The sequence below is a fragment of the Notolepis coatsorum genome, assembly GCF_963971535.1.
Source record: "Notolepis coatsorum genome assembly, chromosome: 2".
Classification (NCBI taxonomy): domain Eukaryota; kingdom Metazoa; phylum Chordata; class Actinopteri; order Aulopiformes; family Paralepididae; genus Notolepis; species Notolepis coatsorum.
Genome location: NC_140166.1, coordinates 27633548 through 27645899, shown reverse-complemented (window position 1 = coordinate 27645899; position 12352 = coordinate 27633548).

The window sequence follows — 12352 nt, the reverse complement described above, 5'->3', positions numbered from 1 at the left end:
TTCACATGCAAATACTTCTTGTCCTCTCCCAGTGGCTTGTGTTACTCAACGCTCAGAAGACCAAAAGCCAAGCGCTTCTCGTGTTACCCACCCCAAGTGAACTCTCGCTGTCGTATGTAAGTCCCGCTTCTCTCTTTGGGGCTGAGTGGGAATTTGCAGGTGGTTCAGCCTTTTTTTTGCAATTCTTGCGATTGTAGCACACACTGCTCCCCAGGGACGAGTCCGGGGAAGACTCTTATTGAGACGGAACGAACCCTCTGATGCCCGCCTTGCAACAGGAACTGCAACAGGGCTCTGGGTACAAAATGAATGCTGTTTTTGCAGCAACACACACGTCCACTTGTTTTGGGCCAAACAAGAAGGTGATGACATGTACCAGCGTGTGCCGTGAACTAGAGCAACGGTTCTCAAACCTTATCTGATGAACTGGTAATAGGTCAGGGGCCCCCAGGTTGGACCCCCCATGATAAAATATGAAGGCCAGTGTTAGATAAAGTTCTCATAACCTACTTTGAAAATCGAATTGTAAGTATTTTAAAATATTATTTCTTGATTGTGATCTTAAACAAGGGACTGATTATTAATGTTCTACAAGAATTAGCTTGAATAAAATTTAAATGCAAACAAGGTCCAAATAGTCTGTGACAGGGTTGAACTCAACAACAACTTTTAGTGACAAAGAAATACCCAATAACGTTTGGGATTTCATGCCTGAATGTATTTTCTCAAACGTTTAACTAGCCCACTATCAGATGCAGTGATCAGAAATACAATCATCTGAAGTATTTCTTTCAATAATAGTAGTCTGACCCAAAAGGCACTCAGAGAATCGCCCAAATGTGATTCAGTCCAGAATTCCATAACTATCTATAACAGGAGGTAACAGAGGAGAGAGTCAATTAATCAAATATATATGGTATTGTCTCTAGCCACTAGCCATGGTGAAGGGGTTATGGTATGGTTTCTAACCACTAGCCACGGTGAAGGGGTTATGGTATGGTCTCTAACCACCAGTATAGTATACTATAGTCATTCTTGTGCTCGTTGGGGGGTCCCTGGACCGCCCTTTGAGAACCACACAGACTTTCCACGAATTGGCTACTTTCCTAACTTGTTTCCAGGAGAGGAGCGTTGCCCTGTTACAATGGGGACAAGCATTGTTTGTAGATGAAACAGTATTGTGTCATGTTAGATGAAACCCCTATGACTGGGTGCTGGTAGTGAAAGACCAGGTTGTGTATTATCATGTGGTGTTTTCCCTTCACCGTGGCTAGTGGTTAGAGACCATACCATAACCCCTTCACCGTGGCTCGTGGTTAGAGACCATACCATAACCCTTTCACCGTGGCTCGTGGTTAGAGACCATACCATAACCCCTTCACCATGGCTGGTGGTTAGAGACCATACCATAACCCCTTCACCGTGGCTAGTGGTTAGAGACCATACCATAACCCCTTCACCGTGGCTAGTGGTTAGAGACCATACCATAACCCCTTCACTGTGGCTCGTGGTTAGAGACCATACCATAACCCCTTCACCATGGCTGGTGGTTAGAGACCATACCATAACCCCTTCACCGTGGCTAGTGGTTAGAGACCATACCATAACCCCTTCACCGTGGCTAGTGGTTAGAGACCATACCATAACCGAAAGGTCACCGTATCCCCCACAGTCAATACATCCATCCCCTTGAAAAGTTGCATACTGAAAGTATATTTTTTTGTATATTATGTGTATTAAAAGCATATTTCTGATAGTTTACTTGCCATTTATTTTGGTACTTCATATGTACATACATTCATGTACTAATTCAAAGCAAATGTTTAGTATGTCTAGTATGCTAAAGGTGCACAGTTTTGTGAGAGTCAGAGAAGTGAATAATTTCTAATGTATATTATTTTCACAACTGAATATACAATCTGAAGCTAGAAAGCTATAGTGCAAAGTTACTATTTCATTCCTGTCATTTACAAAGGGAATTTTGTTAACATAATTTAATTCTAGGCTTACTTTGGTTCAGAGTACCTAAAAAGTATTTTGTTTTAATTCATGATAACATCAATTAAAAAAGGCTCTGCAAACAAATCCCCTCCTCTGAAACTACATAGTACACCTTTAAACTGAGATGTTTTCCAAACTTAAGTTCAATTAAAAGTGGACTATTTTGGGAGCCAACATGTTAGTAAGAGCTCTCACCACAGCCAGTAGGACGTGTTAGTAAGAGCTCTCACCACAAACAGCCCAAACCTGTCTAACTATTCAAAACTCAAGCACTACGTTAAACTGATGATATAGCGTCAAAGACAAACACAGAGGACAACAGGAAGGAGCAGGTGAAGGACTGCAGTGAAAGTAAAACAAGACAAACAGGGAGACACGTCTAAAATGCTACAGTGTTAGCAGCAGCTTAATGCTAAGAGCGAAGGAAATCAGGTGATGAGAGCTATCTTGGACATGAAAAGTATTTACTCTGCAGAGTTTGACGGAGTCTTATCCACTATGCAAGACACTGTTCACTGTTCATACCTTTTGCACATAACTGGCCAATTGCACAGCCCTGCTAAATATCCCATCCCACTGTATTGTTATTTTATTAGAATTAGTGTATATACTATACTTGACCACAGTGTACAGCCCTGGCCTATTTGAAATTTTTACTTAGAATTATACTATATTCTATTGTGCTCATGTTTAATTTAGTTTATATCCCATTTTATCTTATTCCACCTTTTTATTTTACAGTTGTACAGCCCTGGCCTATTTTTATTTCATAATCCTTATGAATTCTTATATTCTAACTGTACATTGGATTATCGACGAAACCTTACTAGGTCCCAAGAAGAGGGTCTTGTGTATTACTGGGTTAGGACATTTACTGTACATTGGAGGGGGTTGGGTGAGGACATTTACAGGGGCCAGTTTCGATCATCTTAATTTAGTTTATATTCCATTTTATTTTACTATCTGTCCGTTATTGTCTGTCCGTTATTTGCACTGAAAAGGACCAAAGCAAATTCCTTGTATGTGAAAACTACAATAAAGACCTTTCTGATTCTGTTTCTGGTTCTGATTCTAGAGCTGGTACAGGTCATCACCCTCTTCAGCCTCAGGGAGCACTGGAGCTGGTACTGGAGCTGGTACTGGAGCTGGTACTGGAGCTGGTACTGGAGCTGGTACTGGTACTGGAGCTGTACTGGAGCTGGTACTGGAGCTGGTACTGGAGCTGGTACTGGAGCTGGTACTGGTACTGGAGCTGGTACTGGAGCTGGTACTGAAGCTGGTACTGGAGCTGTACTGAAGCTGGTACTGGAGCTGGTACTGGAGCTGGTACTGGATCTGGTACTGGAGCTGGTACTGGAGCTGTACTGGAGCTGATACTGGAGCTGGTACTGGAGCTGATACTGGAGCTGGTACTGGTACTGGAGCTGGTACTGGAGCTGATACTGGAGCTGATACTGGAGCTGATACTGGAGCTGGTACTGGAGCTGATACTGGAGCTGATACTGGAGCTGGTACTGGAGCTGGTACTGGAGCTGGTACTGGAGCTGATACTGGAGCTGGTACTGGAGCTGGTACTGGAGCTGATACTGGAGCTGGTACTGGAGCTGGAGCTGGTACTGGAGCTGGAGCTGGTACTGGAGCTGGTACTGGAGCTGGTACTGGTACTGGAGCTGTACTGGACCTGGTACTGGAGCTGTACTGGACCTGGTACTGGAGCTGGTACTGGTACTAGAGCTGGTACCTGAGCTGGTACTGGAGCTGGTACTGGAGCTGTACTGGACCTGGTACTGGAGCTGTACTGGACCTGGTACTGGAGCTGGTACTGGAGCTGGTACTGGAGCTGGTACTGGAGCTGGAGCTGGTACTGGACCTGGTACTGGAGCTGGTACTGGTACTGGAGCTGGTACTGGAGCTGGTACTGGAGCTGGTACTGGTACTGGAGCTGGTACTGGAGCTGGTACTGGAGCTGGTACTGGTACTGGAGCTGGTACTGGAGCTGGTACTGGAGCTGGTACTGGTACTGGAGCTGGTACTGGTACTGGAGCTGGTACTGGATCTGGTACTGGAGCTGTACTGGAGCTGGTACTGGAGCTGGTACTGGTACTGGAGCTGGTACTGGAGCTGGTACTGGAGCTGGTACTGGTACTGGAGCTGGTACTGGTACTGGAGCTGGTACTGGAGCTGGTACTGGAGCTGGTACTGGTACTGGAGCTGGTACTGGAGCTGGTACTGGAGCTGTACTGGAGCTGGTACTGGAGCTGGTACTGGAGCTGGTACTGGAGCTGATACTGGAGCTGGTACTGGTACTGGAGCTGGTACTGGAGCTGTACTGGAGCTGGTACTGGAGCTGATACTGGAGCTGGTACTGGAGCTTCCCGGCGCACGCCTTGAGTACTCTGGGGTTGTTGTCGTCTGGTCCTCTAGCCTTGAGTACTCTGGGGTTGTTGTCGTCTGGTCCTCTAGCCTTGAGTACTCTGGGGTTGTTGTCGTCTGGTCCTCTAGCCTTGAGTACTCTGGGGTTGTTGTCGTCTGGTCCTCTAGCCTTGAGTACTCTGGGGTTGTTGTCATCTGGTCCTCTAGCCTTGAGTACTCTGGGGTTGTTGTCATCTGGTCCTCTAGCCTTGAGTACTCTGGGGTTGTTGTCATCTGGTCCTCTAGCCTTGAGTACTCTGGGGTTGTTGTCGTCTGGTCCTCTAGCCTTGAGTACTCTGGGGTTGTTGTCGTCTGGTCCTCTAGCCTTGAGTACTCTGGGGTTGTTGTCGTCTGGTCCTCTAGCCTTGCTCACGCTGATCCTGGAGAGCTGCCTCCTCTGGCCGGGGACCAGGGTGGGATTGCTGCTGCTGTCTGGGGTGGGGCGATTGGGGGGTGGGGCTGTACTGCTACCACTAATGCCTCTTTTCAATTGCATAGTACCTACTCGACTCTACCCTACTCTACTCTACTCTACTCGCTTTAGGTACCTGGTACTTCGTTCCTTTTCCACTGCAGGTACTAAGTACTCAGTTTTTCTCCGTGTGGGGAGGTGGGGCCGCTGGTGTACAGCATGAGAGCACCAGCATAGCTATGTCCGTGAGGGCTTGGAGCAAGCCAGAGTAAAACACAGTTTTCAATCAATCAATCAATAACAACATTAACCAGACTCTTGTTGTGTCTATTCTGCTAACGCTAACGTTACCTCGCATTGTGTCTTTTCTACAAGCTTTAACGTTACCTAGGCTCTCGTGTCTATCTGCTAACGTTAATGTTAGCATTAGCATTAGGCTAACAACAAGCTTTAACGTTACCTCTCACGTCTATCTGCTAACGTTAGCATTAGGTAATAATCGGTTTAAAATGGATGGTGATTACCTCACGTTGTGTCTATTCTACTAGCATTAACGTTACTAATACAAACAATCAATAGCGAGTTATATTGATCACGCTATGTACGATAGCCATGCTAAAACGCTAGCACATTAGCACCTAAGCTAACAACAAGCTTAACAAATCAGCGATCTTTTTGTGAGACTAAACTCTCCGCTCGGTGGCAAATTGTGTTGATGTCAGTTTGTTTCATCAATAAATGAGGCAGAATACACAGTGACTGTATCCTTTTTTGTTTATTGCACTTGTTCCTGCTGCAAACAAATAATTAATCCTAAGCGAGCCATTAAAGATGGCGGCTTTCCGTTTTTGTGCAGACGCTCCAACGAGTGACGCGTCTCTCTTCTGACCAATCAGTGGTCTGCAGTGTTTCATGTGACTTTTCTGGTACCAGTTTTACTCGCTTGGAACCTCGACAGAGCAGGGACTAAAAAAGTACCCAAAAAGTACCCAAAAAGTACCTTGTACCAGGTACTTTGGTAATGGAAAACCGAAAATGCAGAGTAGAGTAGAGTAGAGTCAGGTAGGTACCATGCAGTGGAAAAGGGGCATTAGTATACACCATTATTAATCATGGCTACATGAGCCCTCCACACAATTCAGAAAACTATGTGAAGTACTTTGTCTACATATTACGCCCAACACAGGGGCCACTCTGGTTACACAACAAACACAACAAGCTACGAGGGCTAAGCTAATGCTAACAACACAAGCGGACTAACGCACACACAATGGCCTGCAAACAATGACTCAGCATGCAGAGTAATCACTCACTCAGTGGCTGTTCTTTACTCTTTTACTAGTTTTAGCCCTTCACATTCCATGTTCTTTTTACTCCTTTACTAGTTTTAGTGTTGCTTATTTTATGTATTTTGTTTACTCTCTTGCTAGTACTTGTTATTTTACACTGTAGCGCTTTGAGATTGCTTCCACAATTATAAAGTGCCCCTACAAATCGAATATATTATTATTATTAGGTACCCCTTCTCCCTAGTGGAGCGCACTAAGGGGGGCAACAAAGGAACACACACGAAGAGCTAAAAATACTACCTGGCGATACAACTTACCAACTTACCTACACACACAAGGAGGTTTTAACCCCTGACCAATCAGAAAAGGGGAGGAAAGGATTACCAGTTCACCCCTTTACAACCCCACACCCATGATACGATGTAATGACTGCTACATGAAGTGTCTAACAGCTTCACACAGCTCATGTGCTAACCTGCTATCTGATTTTTACTAAGGAAAAAACACAGAATAGAGAGGGCCCCCTTTAAGAGCCCCGGTACCAGACTTACACATGTGCTTCTGTGGCCAAACCTAACCCAGTTGTAGAACACAAGACACACACAACCCTTCATCACAACAAAAAATGGCAAAAGTACACTCTTGCTACAGAGGAACGCCGTTTTTCATAACGAGAGAATACAGAATCCTCGATTATGTATTGGCCACAGGCTTTGCTAAGCACACACGATAAGTGACCAAACAATCTTTTCTTTAGGAAAATATAGTTTCTCAAGCGGTTAGCACAACCCCAGCAATTAAGCTGAGGGTTACATCATATCCCCACAACACAGTGACACAATATATTGTAAACAACATGTCTGAAAGGAGGGTGGGGAAGCCCCAGGGAACCGGGGGGATCACCCCTCCTTCCTTACCCTTGATACGACCAAGTTGAACAGGTAACCCTGTTAATATGTGAACACACTGTTCATTGTCATTACAGGCTGAGAAAATAATTCATTCCTTAATCACATGTCACTAAGCATAGCTTTATAGGTTAAATAACCCCCTTAGTTGTGAGTTCACGTTACATGAACACACATGTTCTCATCACAACTAACCAGATCATTTTTACACATGTAAACAACAACACGATTTCTATGGAGAGAGAAGCTATACCAGTGACAAGACAATTCACACACAACACGCGCCGTATCCTCAATGTATTGCAGCAACACACGTTTTGGAAAACATCGTTATTACAAAACATTTAGAAGGGAAGGAAAGAAGAAGTGTTTAAGGTCCGGTCGGGACCTTCCTACCCTGAGCGCCAGCCAAGAGAACTGCAATCTGGCTAACGGGGCACCGAAGTTGAACACAGCATCCCTGTGTTGACGATGAGGGTAACGTCGTTGCGCCACCCAGCCGCTATGTTTCTCCATGTTTGACGCAGTCCTCGCTGGCAGGGCTCCGGTTTAGGTTCGACTAACATCCTCTGTCAAAGATGACGTCGTAGTCAGAGTGTTTAAGGCATGTTATAGTCATAGAAAACGTTCAACAGTGTAGCATTAAGCTAACAGCCGTTCGACCGATAGCAACAAGCTAATGTTTACTAGCCTGGTAACACAGCGGGCTAGCGTCGCAGCTAACAGCTGACTGGCTAACACAGTAGTCCACAACTAGCACGCAAGCTAAGCAGCTATCACCTGAACTTTACACAACGACATAACAAGCCACACTTCAGACAGGTCGCTGTCCAAGTCCCTCCCCTAAGAGGGAAAAGAAAAAGAATGTCAGTACACAGTTTTCAACGGTGATCCAGACATGCAGCGGGGCCAGCACAGTTCCCATTTCGGGCTGCAGCCGACTTTGAGCATGGAACTCCCGATAAAGAAGATCCTATGCCCACATTTCCTCGTTAGGGTATACTTTCATTTGTATATGAAAGATGGGGCCTGCACGGGACAGAGAAGCATCCGCTCGAGAATCCTGGGATCACCAGGTCCTGGTCGGGGCCCACTAGATTGACCATCATGGGCGTCAGACCAAGATCCTCCGACCACCGTTTAAGCCGAGCAGAGGACCCCAGCCTGAAGTCGGCGTTTCGTAAATTGTCAGCTAACCCCCACAGCATCAACAACAACCAGAGCTCGCAAGCAAAACAGTACGTACCCAACCTGGAAACAACCGCTTCTCACAACAGTCGGTGCTTCCCACAGTCCAGCTGTGTGGCCGGAGGGCAACCCCATCCAGCCGCAGCAAGGAGGACCGTAGCTGGGGAGCATGTCAGCGGCGTGAGCTCCTAATATGAAAAAGCCGTTGAAGGTCGGAATGACCATCATCTTCCAGACACTCCAGTAACGAAGACAATATCGCCGTATTTTCTCGAAAATAGTGAGAGAGAAAATAAAGATATGATGTCAACGTATCTTCTTTTGTTTTCCAACTTTCTTCTACTAACAACCTCGTCAAGTGGGGATCTACCGAAGGCACTTCCTTGTGGTGAAAGTGAAGAAGGAGGCGAGTAGGTGACCACACTCCTGCTTATGAAGGTAAGCGGATGGGGGTGTGGCCAGACGAATGTTGGGATGTAAAGGTACATGGTGGAATTTTTTATTCAGTGCTCGTGCACGAAGTGAAGTACAGGGCAACTGGTGCTGAGCGAAGCCATAACGAAACATAACTCTCATTAAGGGCATAACTTTTACTACACAAATTGTTATTTATGATTAACTCCTATTAGGGGCATAACTTTGACTACACAGATTATTATTTATGATTAACTCTTATTAGGGCCATGATTTTGACTACACAGATTGTTATTTATGATTAACGTAAGGTTATGTATATAACCAAGTTCTATGAGTTATGGTGACGCTCAGCATCATACTGCACTGTACTTCACTACGTGCACGCGCACTGAATAAAAAATTCCACCATGTACCTTTACATCCCAATATTGGTCTGGCCACACCCCCATCCGCTTACCTTCATAAGCAGGTGTGTGGTCACATACTCGCCTCCTTCCCAAACTTTCACCACAAGGCGAGATCAAGGGCTGCAGGGGCGTCTGATGTTGAGCGTCACCATAACTCATAGAACTTGGTTATATACATAACCTTACATTCTATTTCGTTATGGATCTCGCTCAGCATCATACTGCACAAGGGAGGCTGAGCGAGAGCCATAGCCCGACAAATATACCCCGCTGAGGCCCCCCACAACCATCAGACCGGGGAGGACCGAGCCCCCCCGACCCTCCCTAAGGGAGGATACCCCCCCTATTGGAGGCTTACGGGAGGGAGACGGATCCGACCGTGCAAAGAGGAACTCAAGCAACTCAACGCACAGGGTGAGCAGACCGTGGCTTGACCCCACGACTACACACACGCACAACCCGCATGCCACCAGGGAACGAACGGAAGGAACAACCTTGTTACTGCCCCCAAAATCACGGGGTCAAGAGCAAAGCCAACCCCGTGGCAAGGCCGTAGCAGCGGAGCGCGAAGGAAGACCCAGACCCACTGAAGGGACTCGATCCCCTAGAAAAAGGGGGCCCGGAGACGTCAATGACGCCAGGCATCAAGACCCCACCAGGCGGTCACTTAGTGACACCGCCCACCACATCGCCAGCGTATTCGGATAAGGCCCCTCCAAGAGCGGGCCCTTTCCCACCAATAGCACACCGCCTGGCACACTGACTCTGTAACACAGGCAGTCAGCATGGCCGTAAGCACTCAAAAGGTTAACCAACGGAAGCAGGCAGCGCACCGGGGAAACCAGGCAGCAGGCTGTAACCTGAGCCTGGAGCACTGTGGATGAGACAGGCGCCAAAGGAGTCAGCTGAAAACAGCCCCCCCGGCGGAAGGGGCGTATGCTGGCGTTGTTGATCATCATGACAAAGCCTCCATTAAAAAAAAACCACCCAGAGGGGTCGAGGCAGAGAAGGCTGACATGATTGGCAGACGTCATGAACGTGCAGGGGCACACTCAACCGGGCAACCCGGGAGTTGACTCTGCTCCAACACACCAGGGAATCAACTACCCTCTCGGTACAGACGGTGGTTGTTCCTATAACCCCTCAAGAAAAAAACTCCAAAACACACCTGCGGGTATACACCAGCTATACCGCAGTACAAGTGTTTCAGTTTCCAAAAAGGCTTATTCCAGGCCTACGGTATCAACGAAACTTTACTTCGGACCGGGTCTGGCGGCCCGGGAAGCACACAGGATTACCAGGGGGAGTCCAGAAACCACCCCAATAGCCCCCTCTTCGCCATGCGTGAGAGAGGAGCGAAAGAAGGAGAACCAGCCCCTCACAATAGTGCCAGGTACAAAAGAGTACCCAACAAAGGGTCTCCATAACGCCTAACCCTGTGACACCCGGACCGACCCGGCATTTTTCCCCCCGAAAAAAGCCCAAGTCCCTCAGGGTACCAGAACAGCAGATCTGCATCCCCGGTGGACAACGGGTTAACTGACTTGGACCAGCGTGACCAGAACCAATCCCGTGCCCTAACCACGCCGACATGCCTACTCCAGGAGAAGGGGCAGATATGCGTGTTGATCTAAAACATGAAAAGAGGGCGCCACCCAGACGGACCGGTTTGAACCGTGCACGGTGGCCCACCCCCAGGGCGTGAGACCCCTCTACCTATGTTCTGATCTATTCCGTTAACATCCCCCAGATATGAACGAGAATCCGTCGAGACCCAGTAACAGGCTCTCGGAAGAGGAAAAACCCCCATCCCAGTTGCTTTATAAAAACGCCGTTTTAACAACAAGCAACCAAGGCGTACTAGCCACCCGCATGATTCTCAACAGAAACACCCCGAGCTAGCACTATGCATGCGTCGGGACACAAAACACATCAATGAACAGTCTAACCAGACCCCACATTGATCCCTCAAGGCGCCTGGGAGAACGACAAGAAGGGTGTGGTGCTTCATATACTCCACACTCTTTTATTAAAAAAGAAAGAAACACCGACTGACATGAATCCCACTTGACGCAGCCGAGGATAAAAACTGTTCAAAGTTTTATATCCCGTCATCCCTACCACAGAGGATAGACGGAACTCCCGAGAGAGACTTCCCACGTGAGCCATAGATTGAAAAAACCATGGTAACCGTGAGTCAGGTGACCAACCGACTCAAGGTACGCATATATCGAGCGTAGTGGAACCGTAATTCCTACGCTCTATCCCGACATTTTGACAATAACAGACCTTACATACGGGTCTAACTCACGGAAGCCATCGTCAATAGCAACGTGCGTAGTGACGTGTGCTATGACGGGGGGAAACCCAAGACTCAACGCTTGTTAATAGGTGCAGAGTCTGGGAAACCCTTCCCCCCCCCCCCCCCCCCTCCCTGCCAAGCCGCCTAACAGCTTGGCCCTGACTGGACTAACAAGAGAGGAAATAAACCCCTTGACCAATCAGAAGAGGGAAGGAGGGGTTTATCCGGTACTCCCTCACAAGCCCAACCCTTGCATACAACAACAACAACTTAGTCACATGATACCTTTAGTAGCAATGCTAACGAATAGCGCAAGCTAATACAATGCACACTAACCACAGATAATCTGTGGACAGGGTTTATAAGTTCAAGTTCAAGTTCAAGTTCAAGTTCAAGTATAACAAGACCAAGTCGCGTGTGTGTGTGAATCCTACACAGAAAAACATTGATAGAGAGAGAGAGAACGGCAAAGCCGTGGTACGTTTTCATACGAGCATTACTGCAAACCCAACACAACAGTGTTGTAGCTCAATATCACTGTGTAGGCAACAGAGCACACAACTATCCTCTACCTTTATGTGGAGATTCAGGCCGAGGCAGAAAAAACCCTTTTTCACCGAGTGTAGGCTGCAGGCCTTGCTTAAGCTCTTAACATGAATGTAACCCTCATATCAACTCATACTAGCGAAGATTCACACGTTGCAACCCCATCATATGTTTGGTGAATAAACACACAGTTTGTTAACAAAAAATACAGTCCCCCTTTAGAGGGGACTCTTTATTTTAGGAACAAAATCATATAGTGGGGCCGGGAAGGGAAACAGAGGGGGACCACAGGGGGAAAAAGTCACTGGGTCCTAGCGACGCCTGCCACGAGCCGCTCAGGATTTGCCACCCCGTGGAGCCCCGGAGGGACGGTAAACGATCGGCGGCTGGTCTCGACGATCCCTACCGTCGCCTCCGGGCGTAGATGGGCCGGCTGTCGTGGCGGAGGCGCCCTCTCTCCTCCTGGCCTT